The sequence below is a fragment of the Grammomys surdaster genome, unplaced genomic scaffold, assembly GCF_004785775.1.
Source record: "Grammomys surdaster isolate TR1022 unplaced genomic scaffold, NIH_TR_1.0 721, whole genome shotgun sequence".
Lineage (NCBI taxonomy): Eukaryota > Metazoa > Chordata > Mammalia > Rodentia > Muridae > Grammomys > Grammomys surdaster.
In genome coordinates this window covers 338,949-351,448 of record NW_021605140.1, presented here as the reverse complement: position 1 = coordinate 351,448, position 12,500 = coordinate 338,949, and the positions used below count along the sequence as shown (strand labels likewise).

Genomic DNA, 12,500 nt, shown 5'->3' with positions numbered 1-12,500 from the left:
AAAGGCCTTGGGAAAACTGAGGTCTTACTGTAGCCTCTAGACTATGTTTGTTTTCATGATACCCTTTAACTTAAATGTGATATAAAAAGCCTTACCAGTTTTTAACTTTGGCAAGGATAAATACTTATACAGTGAAAACAAGTACGACTAGGGTGGATAAAAACTTAAGGATATTCACTCTAAGTGAGAACAATCTATCAGGGGGAGGGAGATGACTCACTGGGCACAGTGCTTGTAATGTCAGCATGAAGAACTGAGTTTGGATCACTATCATGCACATTTTAAAAAGCTGGAATGGAGGTAAAGGCCTGTAACCTACTGGCTAGAACTTGCTGACCAGCTAGTTTTGCCAAATTGGTAAGCTCCAGGGTCAGTAACACTTTATCTCAAAATACAAGAGTGACTGGAGAAGACACACACAGCATTGACCCATCTTCCACATAAGCATTCATACGAGCACTCAGGTAGCAATACACATACGTACATACACCCATATATACATTAACTGTAAGAGAAAATAATACAATCTGGGTGGTGGTGGTGCATACCTTTAATCCCAGCACTCGGGAAGTAGAGACAAGCAAATCTCTGAGTTCAAGGCTAGGATGAGAACAGAACAGAGTAAGTTCCAGGATGGCCAGGGCTACACAGAGGAAACCCTGTCTCCAAAAACCCCAAACAAACAAAAGTTAAAAAAAAAGAAAAGAAAGAAAAGAAAAAAAAGGAAAGGAAAAGAACAAAATACATTAAACCAAAAGCTAGCAGTCCTTTTACCTATTCACTGGAAATTTCTGAAGATCTTGCTAATTTTGCCAAATAAATATACGTAGACAGTTCTATTCAAGAGATTAAAAGTCTGTACAGGCAGTTTTGCTTACATTTAATATTTACAACAGTCTTTCAAGACAAGTATTCTTCTTCTTCTCATGTTCCTTATATAAAATGCAATCTGCAAAGGGTCATGGTCACAGAACTACCACATCACAGCAGAGGGCATCAAGCCCTCTGATTTCTGAGGCAGTGCTGGTTTTATAGACTGCAGCTTCACTGAACTCTGGTACAGCAATACAGATAAATAGAATCTGACCATTCTATATAATGAATATGTTAATGGCAAAAAGAGTGTAAAAGCCTTGATCTGTTTTTGAAACATGAGAGATTGTTCTGTATGTATAAGTTATTTCTCAAAATGAGGAAAATTTAAAAGCTAGCTCTGTCTTCAGTCCCAGGGCCACCTTAAAACACAATCTCTTGCCTTTAAAAATAAAGAAAACAGCTGCTGTGCTGATAGTTCATGCCTTTACTCCTTTGTAAAGGCAGGTAGATCTCTGAGTTTGAGGCCTCCCTGGTCTAGAAAGTGAGTTCCAGAATAGCCAGAAAGAGACCCTGTCTCAAAAACAAAAAACCAAAACAAAATAAAAACCAAGAAAGAAAGAAAGAAAGAAAGAAAGAAAGAAAGAAAGAAAGAAAGGAAGGAAGGAAGGAAGGAAGGAAGGAAGGAGAGAAGGAGGGAGGGAGGGGGAAGGAGGGAAAGAGGGAAGAAGGGAAGGAAGGAAGGAGGGAAGGAGAGAGGGAAGGAGGAAAAGAAACGAAAAAACTGGTTGGGGAGCTAGCTCAGTTAGTAAAATGTATGCGGTACTAACTTGAGGACCCGAGTTCAAGTTCAATGCCTAAGACCCACATAAAAAGCCAAGCATGCTAGTGTACCCCGGTACTAGGAGCATGGAGGTATATTATACTACCTGGAACTCACCAGCCAGCAGACTAGCCTTCCTGGTTAAGCTCCAGATCCTACTGAGAAACCCTGTGTCTCAAACACAAGGTGGATGGCTCTTCAGGAATGGACAACCAAAGCTGACCTCTGGCCTTCACAAGTACACCACACACACACACACACACACACACACACACACACACAAGTAAGATATATATGAAGAAGAAAATACTGTTATATCTTATATTGAAAAAGGAGGCCGGGCGGTGGTGGCGCATGCCTTTAATCCCAGCACTTGGGAGGCAGAGGCAGGCAGATTTCTGAGTTCGAGGCCAGCCTCGTCTACAGAGTGAGTTCCAGGACAGCCAGGGCTACACAGAGAAACCCTGTCTCGAAAAGGAAAAAAAAAAAAATAAGAAAAAGGAGGAAACAAATTTCAAACACTGAAAATTTTAAAAAATTAGAAATAACCTTGACAAAAGTATCTAATTACCTTTCAATGCCTGAAATATTCTGGATCAGAATCCTAATGAATCTTTTAGTAAATCTAGTATTTCTAAATCCAACCATAAATTCTGATAAAAGAGTTAATTACCTATTTAAAAAAAAATATACCCTAACAGTTTAATAAGAAAGTGGTAACTCGTAAGAACACTAGGCTGGGAAGGAGTACTATGGCTGTACACTTGGCCTAGCATTTCGGAGGCCCAGGGTTCAACCCCCAGCATGCATTCATGCACACACCCTGCAACAGTGTCATTGAGGCTGGCAAGGTAGCTCTGTGCCAAGCTGACAAGCTAAGTTGGATCCCTAGGACCCAAACTGTCCTTTGACCTGTACGTGTGTACCATAACTATAAAGTGACTCACTTTTTTGGCCTAGTCTGTTGGGCTCTATGGCATGAACTTAGTCCAAAATATTTATCTCCTATTATTTAATCATGCAAAACTGGCAAAAGAAAGGGGAGAGAGGAAGGGGAAGCGGCAGGGAATGGAAAGAGAAAAAGACTCTTATAAAACCTCAGCTTTGGGCAATGGTTAAGAATACTTGCTGTTAGCCAGGCAGTGGTGTCGCATGCCTTTAATCCCAGCACTTGGGAGGCAGAGGCAGGCGGATTTCTGAGTTTGAGGCCAGCCTGGTCTACAGAGTGAGTTCTAGGACAGCCAGGGCTACACAGAGAAACCCTGTCTCGAAAAACCTAAAAATAAATAAAAATAAAAAGTTTATCTTTTTCTAAGAATAAATGGATATATGATAGGGTAGCATGTTGAATTAGTTTTTATTCATGATTGACATAACTTCACCTTCTAAGAAGTGTTATGCCATGCTCCCACAGTCTCACGTGCCTTCCTCCCAATTCACTCCACTCTAACTTTTATAATGATTTTTTGTGACATGTATACATTAACATTTCAGTTATTTCAATGGAAGATATGCAGAGTCTAAAAGATTATCAATTACTTATTTCTTAACACACTACTGTAAATACAAAGGATAAAGCAAGTCAACAGTTATTTCTTTAATTTGCCATTTACAATGACAAGCCTCTAATTTAAGATTGCAAGAGTATAAACTAAAATTAAATTTAACTGTCTCAACCAAATGTGTCAAAGCATGCCATATTCTCAGACAGGCTGACAGAAACTGAATTATCAATGAACAAGTATACTGGAGTTACTTACTATATAGTCATCTAAACAGACGCCAGTAAGAACCACAGAGTCCACTTGAAAATGTAAGAGCTATTATATATACACGTATATGTGTGTGTGTATGTATGCATATGGCACCTACTATATAATAGGCACTGTCTCAAGAATATATATATTCGTGTGTGTGTGTGTGTGTGTGTGTGTGTGTACACTACTTTTGGAATACTAAGAGATAGGGGAATTACTCCTAGTTTTTCAGATGTGGATTTACATGATTATAGAGGTTTCCAGTCAACACTCCAAAGTAAAATTTCTGAAATAACAACCATATATATGTGTCCATGTGTGTGGTTTGTTTGGTTTTATATTTTTGGGTTTGGGTTTTTTTGTTTTGTTTTGTTTTGTTTGGGGAGGGGGACAGGGTGTAGCACTGGCTATCCTGGATCCCTTTCTATAGAACACGCTGGAATCAAACTGAGTGTTGGGATTAAAGGCATGTGCCGCCATGCCCAACAACCTGTCAAATAAATAAAAGCCAGTTGGCTCAAAACATCCTGTAAGTTAAGTCCCTTTCAGGTTGTAATGTTAATATAAAGAAACCACAGAGCTGAAGCCAGGAGCCCATGGAGCAAAGAGCAGCCAGCAGCAATGAGTGTGGGGGTTTGATGTCTTTAGGGAACAGGGACTGTGAGCACCATATAAAACAGAGAAACCTACAGAGGCTGGGGTAGGACGCCTTATAAAAGACTGAGCAGCACAATAGTGTCATACTCCCCAGACTGGAGACATGGTCTTAAACACAAAAACCAAAAACAAACAAACAAACAAAACTCATCACTGCCTAGACCTGTGGCTTAGGGGAAATGGGGACACAGAAAGATGGCTCCGTGGGTAAGAAAGAACACTTGCTGCCAAACGTAACACCATGAGTTCTATCCCTGGGACCCACGTGGTAGAGAGCAAAAACTGACTCTCTTATGTTGTCCTCTGCCCTCCATATTCACAGGCACCTACACCCACACCCAAAATAAATAAGGGTTAAGAAAAACAATAAAAGTACTCCCAATAATCCTGGAGAACACTGATAAGAGTTTCCAAATCAAGGGGAAAAAAAAAAATCCAGCCACCTACTAGCTCTGTACCTACAAGGCAGTAACCACAGTATCATCAATCTCTTCAGGAAAGGAAATCTAAGGATGGTTCTAGAATCGGGGTTCAGAGGCAACTATAAAATTGTTACCAACCAGAGCTCTAGGGAACAATGAAATCTGAATCTCAAAACCAGAAGACCTGAAGCTGCTGCTATATCCTGAATGACATTCCATTCTCTATTTCCTGACTGTAAAACGACTGAAGACGGTTTCCATGTTCCATCAACTTTCTCAGAATTTATGAAAAGCCTCATCTCTTAAGATAGCTACAAAGAACCTAGCAAACTCAAATTCCTTCTGTCCTGCCAATAAACCACTTTAAGTACAATAAAAAAATAAGTATTTTAATGATAGTATGTGATAACTTAAAATATAAACATCCAAATTTCACTTAGCTAAATAAGTATCTTAATTTGTTGACTCTCAGCAAACTCAAGTGACATGGGATCTCTGCACTTTGGTCCTCCTATCATACAAACACAGGGACTTCCTACCACTAGGAAGGGAGTGGTTTCCACTTTTAGGATGACAGAATTGAGGGATTCTAAAAGGAAAATAAAACAGTCTCTACAGAGAAAAACTAGAAATCCAAGTTCCAAGTGTATGCTTTACTCAAATAAACACCAAATTACTATTACATAATTTAAAATCTGTTTCTGCCACTAATTAGCCATTCAATTTTAGATAATCCAAGCAGGTCTAAGCTCTAAACCTAGAAATAAGAAAACAGTAAAGGTCTCTTAAAGTCTCTTGTCTCTTGTAACACTGGAATATCTTTAAAAAAAAAAAACTTTGCAATTTTATGAAGTCCCATTTGTCAATTCTTGATCTTAGAGCATATGCCATTGGTGTTCTGCCCAAGTATTCGAGGGTCTTCCCCACCTTCTCTTCTATTAGTTTCAATGTATCTGGTTTTATGTGGAGGTCCTTTATCCACTTAGACTTGAGCTTTGTACAAGGAGATAAGAATGGATCAATTTTCATTCTTCTACATGTTGTCCTCCAGTTGAACCAGCACCATTTGTTGAAAATGCTGTCCTTTTTCCACTGGACAGTTTTAGCTCCTTTGTCAAAGATCAAGTGACCATAGGAGTGTGGGTTCATTTCTGGGTCTTCAATTCTATTCCATTGATCTTCCTGCCTGTCTCTATACCAATACCAGGTAGTTTTTATCACTATTGCTCTGTAGTATAGCTTGAGGTCAGGGATGGTGATTCCTCCAGAAGTTCTTTTATTGTTGAGAATAGTTTTCGCTATCCTGGGTTTTTTGTTATTCCATATGAATTTGAGAATTTCCTTTTCTAACTCTGTGAAGAATTAAGTTGGGATTTTAATGGGGATTGCATTGAATCTGTAGATTGCTTTTGGCAAGATGGCCATTTTTATTATATTAATCCTGCCAATCCATGAGCATGGGAGATCTTTCCATCTTCTGAGATCTTCTTCGATTTCTTTCTTCAGGGACTTGAAGTTCTTGTTGTACAGGTCTTTCACTTGCTTGGTTAGATTCACACCAAGGTATTTCATATTATTTGCAACTATTGTGAAGGGTGTCATTTCCCTAATTTCTTTTTCAGTCTGTTTATCTTTCATGTAGAGGAAGGCTACTGATTTGTTTGAGTTGATTTTATAACCAGCCACTTTGCTGAAGTTGTTTATCAGGTTTAGGAGTTCTCTGGTGGAAGTTTGGGGGTCACTTAAGTATACTATCATATCATCTGCAAATAGCGATATTTTGACTTCTTCCTTTCCTATTTGTATCCCTTTGACTTCTTTTTGTTGTCTAATTGCTCTGGCTAGGACTTCCAGTACTATATTGAATAGGTAGGGGGAGAGTGGGCAGCCTTGTCTAGTCCCTATCTTAGTGGGATTGCTTCAAGTTTCTCTCCATTTAGCTTGATGTTGGCTACTGGTTTGCTGTAAATTGCTTTTACTATGTTTAGGTATGGGCCTTGAATTCCTGATCTTTCCAAGACTTTTATCATGAAGGGATGTTGAATTTTATCAAATGCTTTCTCAGCATCTAGTGAGATGATCAACTATGTTCATAGCAGCCTTATTTATAATAGCCAGGAGCTGGAAAGAACCCAGATGTCCTTCAACTGAGGAATGGATTCAAAAAATGTGGTATATTTACACAATGGAGTATTACTCAGCTATTAAAAACAATGAATTCGAGAGGTTCCTAGGTAAATGGATGGAACTAGAAATTATCATCCTGAGTGAAGTAAGCCAATCACAAAAGAACACACATGGTACTCACTCACTGATTATTGGATATTAGCCCAGAACCTTGAAATGCCCAAGACGCAACTCACAGGCCACATGAAGCTCATAAAAAAGGAAGACCAAGTGGGAGTGATTCAGTTCTTCTTAGAAGGAGCAACAAAATACTCAAGGGAGCAAATATGGAGACAAAGTGAGGGACAGAAACTGAAGGAGGGGCCATTTGAAGACCTTTCCACCTGAGTATCCATCCCATGTGCAGTCACCAAAGGTAGATGCTGATGTGGAAGTCAGGAAGTGCATGCCGATAAGGGCCTGATATGGATGTCTCCTCAGAGGCCTTCAAGAGTCAGACATATTCAGAGGCAGATGCTCACAACTAGCCATTGAACTGATCATGAGGTTCTCAATGGAGGAGTTAGAGTGAGGACTGAAGGAGCTGAAAGGGTTTGTGGCACCATGAGGAGAGCAACAATACCAACCAACCACAGCTCCCAGGGTCCTAACCACCAGCCTGGGAGCACTTATGGAGGGATCCAGGGCTTCAGCTGAATATGTAAGAGTGGAGGGCCCTGCCGGGCATAGGTGGAAGAAGAGATCCTTGACCTCATGAAGGCTGGATGCCCCAGGGGGTGGGAATTTTGAGGGTGGGGAAGTGGGAGTGGGGGGGGGTAGGTGGGGATTACATCCACGAAGAAGAAGGAGGAGGGGTAAGGGGATTGGGGGTTCCCGGGTGGGTGGGGGATGGGGTAAGGGGACAACATATGAAATGTAAATAAAATATCCAATAAAAAAAAAAGAAAACAAAAAAAAAAAGAAAACAAAAAAAAAACAGGCTCTCACCATATAGTTCTGGCTGACCTTGAACTCAGAGAGACCTATCTGCACCTATCTGCCTCTGCCTCCTCTGTCTGCCGGAATTAACAGCATGCACCACATGTATGTTGTAATTCCTTTTTTTTTTTGAGACAGGGTTTCTCTGGGTAGCCCTGGCTGTCCTGGAACTCACTCTATAGACACCAGGCTGGCCTCGAACTCAGAAATCCACCTGCCTCTGCCTCCCAAGTGCTGGGATTAAAGGCGTGCGCCACCACCGCCCGGCGTTGTAATTCCTTTTTAAAGGCAAGCTATGAGGTCAGCTAGGCATAAAGACATGTAACATTTGCATAATGTTCTCAAGAATTTCAAACGTGCTTTTCCAGTGCTGATGATGCCTGTATACCGCATTCTCCTCCACCAAGTGATATGAGTGGAATCTAAAACCTCCGTTTGTTATATGCTTCTGCAAAACTGTTGAAATAAACTGTTTTGTTTTGATTTACTTTTGAGACACTATCTCTATGCAACCCTGGCTGGCCTGGAAGTCATTATACGGCCCAAACTGATCGTGAACTTTAAAGTCTTTGCCTCCCACACACTGAAATTACAGATGTATGCCAGCATGTCTGGCTCCAAATATTTTTAAATATTTTATGCACTAGAACTTTGAGATATAATGTACATATACTAAACCCCGACTTCTTTACTGTACATTTCTGAGTGTGAACTTGCATAGTCAGATGGCCTTTATAGCAATCATGATAAAAAATACAGACTATTCAAGAAATTCCCTCCATGCCCTGTGCAAACAAACTCTCCTTCAACACCTAGAAACTACCAGACAGTTTCCTGTCTCTGTAGTTTTACCTGCTTTAAAATATCATAGAGGGGGACTGGAGAGATGGCTTAGTGGTTAAGAGGGCTTGCTGTTCTTCCAGAGGAACCAAGTTTGGATCCCAGCACCCATGTCAGATAGTTCACAATTGCCAGCTCCAGGAAATCTGACACCATCTTCTGATCTCTGTAGGTACCCGTGCGAGTGTGCGCACACACATACACACACAGACACAGATACAGACACAGACACACACACACACACACACACACACACACACACACACACGAGTAAAAGTAAATACATCTAAAAAATATTGTAGTGGAATCACACATAGCCTTGTGAGTCTGCATTAACTCACATTGCAAAACAAAGTGGAAAATAATTTCACTGTACAGAGGTACCAAACTTTCTCAGCTTACCAGTTACAAATACATCTGAATAATTTCTGGTTTGAGACAGTTAAGCCATTAAGCACATAAGGTTCTGTGAGACTGTATGTTTTCTTCTAACTTGCATACATATCTTCTACTACTGTTAGATCATTATAGTAAGTGTACATTTAGCTATGTATGAAAAACCCAACAAAGCCGGGCAATGATGGCTCACGCCTTTAATCCCAGCACTTGGGAGGCAGAGGCAGGCGGATTTCTGAGTTTGAGGCCAGCCTGGTCTACGAAAAACCAAAAAAAAAAAAAGAAGGAAAAAACCCTACAAACTGTTTTACAAAGACTATAACAACAATAAGTACACATTTTTGAATCTTTTTATGAGAAAATAAGCTTAGACCTTGTGGTAGTTTGAATGGAATGAACCCATAGGCTCTTATACTTGAATGCTTGGTTCCCAGTTGGTGGATTGTTGGGAAGGGTAAGAAAGTGTGGCCTTGTTGAAGAAGGTCTGTCACTGGGTGTGGGCTATGAGGCTTCCAAAGACTACCAGGCCCTGTCAGTCTGTCCGTCTGTCCGCTCATCCATGCATACGTGTATCTGTTCATCTGTTCATCTATCCATCTATCCATCCATCCTCCTGTCTTTCTCTGCCTGCTGCCTATAGTTCAAGACGTAAAGCTCTCAGCTATTACTACATCACCACAGCTGCCTGCTTGCAACCATGATGATAATGGACAAGCCCTCTGACACTGTAACCCAATTAAGTGCTTTTCTTTTTTTTTTTTTAAGATTTATTTATTTTATTTATGAGTACACTTTATTTTATTTATGAGTACACTGTCGCTGGCTGTCTTCGGACACACCAGAAGAGGGCATCCAATCTCATTACGGATGGTTGTGAGCCACCATGTGGTTGCTGGGATTTGAACTCAGGACCTCTGGAAGAGCAGTCAGTGCTCTTAACCGCTAAGCCATCTCTCTAGCCCTAAGTGCTTTTCTTTATTGCCTTCGTTATGGTGTCTCTTCACAGGTATAGAACAATGATTAGGATAGATATTATGTCACAAAGTTCCCAGAAAGATCCCAAATATATCCTGACATTTATCAAAGGAATTATTTTTCTTGTGACCAATTTAAAGGAAGTACAAGTTAACAAAGAAGTTGGTTAATACTACATTTACCAAATAGACAAAGAGCCTTAAGACTTTAATATGGAATGTTTAAAATCACACATATAAGCCCCCCAACAGTCACAAGGTAGAGGTGTGCATTTTCTTTTTTCTTTTCTTTTTTTTTTTTTTGGTTTTTTTCAAGACAGGATTTCTTCCTGGAACTCACTCTGTAGACCAGGCTAGCCTTGAACTCTCGAGCTCAGAAATCCGCCTGCCTCTGCCTCACAAGTGCTGGGATTAAAGGCGTGCGCCACCACCACCCAGCCTGAATTTTGTAATTTAAGTTTTCGAAGTTCCCAATAATTAACAGCAAATAAGTCCAAAATTCAATGAATTATCATGCTGTCATAAAACTTTGAAAACTCATTGACTTGGAATAGCTGATTTTTATTTTATTTTTAATTACAAATTAGCCTTTGCTCTTGCAGACCAAGTTAGTAAGTCTAGATCCATATACAGTAATGAAATATACTTGCTAAGATATTTAGACCTCTGGGGATTGGCTCAGTCACAGTCAAGTGTTTGCTATGTGAAGACCTGGATTTGATCTCTAGAACCCACATAAAAAGCAGAGCATAGCAGTACACACTACAATCCTCGCAGAGAAAGCAGAGCATAGCAGTACACACCTACAATCCTCGCAGAGAAAGCAGAAGCAGGAGGGTCCCTGGGTTTGCTGGCCAGTCAGTACAGCAGAATCAGTATGTTCCAGGTTCAGTGAGAGACCCTGTCTCAAAAAAGGGTGGGGATGGCCGGGCAGTGGTGGCGCAGTGGTGGCGCACACCTTTAATCCCAGCACTTGGGAGGCAGAGGCAGGCGGATTTCTGAGTTCAAGGCCAGCCTGGTCTACAGATTGAGTTCCAGGACAGCCAGGGCTGCACAGAGAAACCCTGTCTCGAAAAACCAAAAAAAAAAAAAAAAAGGGTGGGGGGGGGAGGGATGGGGCTAGATGTGGCTCAGTGGTTAAGAGTACTGGCTGCTCTTCCAGAGGACCCAAGTTCAATTCCCCCACAACCAATAATGACTTCTAATTGTCTGTAACCTCAGTTCCAGGAAATCAGACTCTCTTTTCTGTCCTTCATGGGCACCAGGTATGCACATGATACACAGACATACATGTAAACCATATGCACAAAATAAAATAAAAATTTAAAAAGGTTTAAATACTGTGAAGAATAGCTGAGGGGATAACCAACATTGACTTTTGGCCACCATACATACACACACATACATACACACACACACACACCCTCTCCACAATGATCCCCTAGGCCTCAGATCTAAGTGTTGTGCTATAGATATATAGGTTGAGACTGGTCTCCACAACTCTGCATTCTGATGGGTTGTTTTGTTTTGTTTTGCTTTCTGTAATGTTCTCTGTAGCAAGAGAAACGTTCTTGATGAGGTGTGAAGACTACACTTGTCTGTGGGTACAAGGATAAATATTTAGGCTGTAATTACAGATTATACTGATTTAGTACAAAAGTGGTTGTTGTTATACTAAACCAGTAAATGCTGGTTTAGCAAAACAGCAATATATTTCCCCTCCACACAAAAGGGTACTTATAATTTGGGGGGAAAAATTCATGAAACAATTTTCTGATTATTTGTGTATACTGAGTCACAAGTTTGAAGCCTATCTATCCACCCTGAGACTCCATCCTTACAGGTCACCCCAAAGACAAATGACAAGTAACAAGACAAGTACTATCACTAAAAGGAAATACTTAAAGGTTAATGAACTTATTTTTCTTATTTTGTATTTTTGGTGCCAAAGATTGAACCTAGGGCTGCATGTATGCTAAACTCAGGTTCTCTCACTAAGTATCTACTTCAACCCCTACAATCATATTTTAAGTGTTCCAATGATCAATAATATTGAATTCATCAAATATATACAAAATTCAGAAATCAGTTACCATTTTCTCCCCATTATGGTACCAAACATTTTAAATAATACTGTTGGTAAAGCTCCTTATCTGAGCCTCACTGTTAATAGAAATACAAACTTGCACCACCTCTAGAAAGGAACTGTGCAGTGCTTTCCTGAGCCTGAAAGTCTGTTAATATACTTTGAATTAATCATTCTGGTTACAAGAATCTATTCTGAGAATACAGAAATATGAACAAAGATTTATAATTAACAATGTTCTCTGGTGAGATAGCTTAGTGGCTAAGAGCACTGACTGCTCTTCCAGAGGGATTGGGTTCAACTCTCAACACCCCCACGGTAGCCCCCAGCTCTAACTCTAGTTCTAGGGAACTCTTCCTGCCTCCACAGGCACCAGGCATTCATGTGGCATACTTACATACAGCAGGTAAAACACCCATACACATCAAATACATTTTTAAAAATGTTTATTGAAGTTTTATTTTAAATAACTGAAAAGTAAAGACTCTAAATGTTAGTGCTATGAAACCGATTGCACAAATGATAAAATTAATGAAATGGTCAATAGCAGTTGTAAACTATTTTCAAGTACTTACATTAAAATGCATATTATATTTAAAAGAGGGGAGGAGAATCAAATCAATCAAA

General features: G+C 40.0%; 1 protein-coding gene across 8 annotated transcripts in view; it reads right to left on the bottom strand.

The window, feature by feature from the left end:
• Window positions 1–12,500, bottom strand: part of Numb (NUMB endocytic adaptor protein) — a 123,782-nt gene that overhangs the window by 97,555 nt on the left and 13,727 nt on the right. The window contains exon 1 of one of the 8 annotated variants that reach the window (XM_028782168.1): window positions 549–567. The exons of the other annotated variants lie outside the window; for them this stretch is intronic. The gene's annotated coding sequence lies outside the window, so the exon portion shown is untranslated. Of the gene's footprint in view, window positions 1–548; window positions 568–12,500 lie in introns of those variants that run through there. 8 annotated transcript variants of the gene reach the window in all.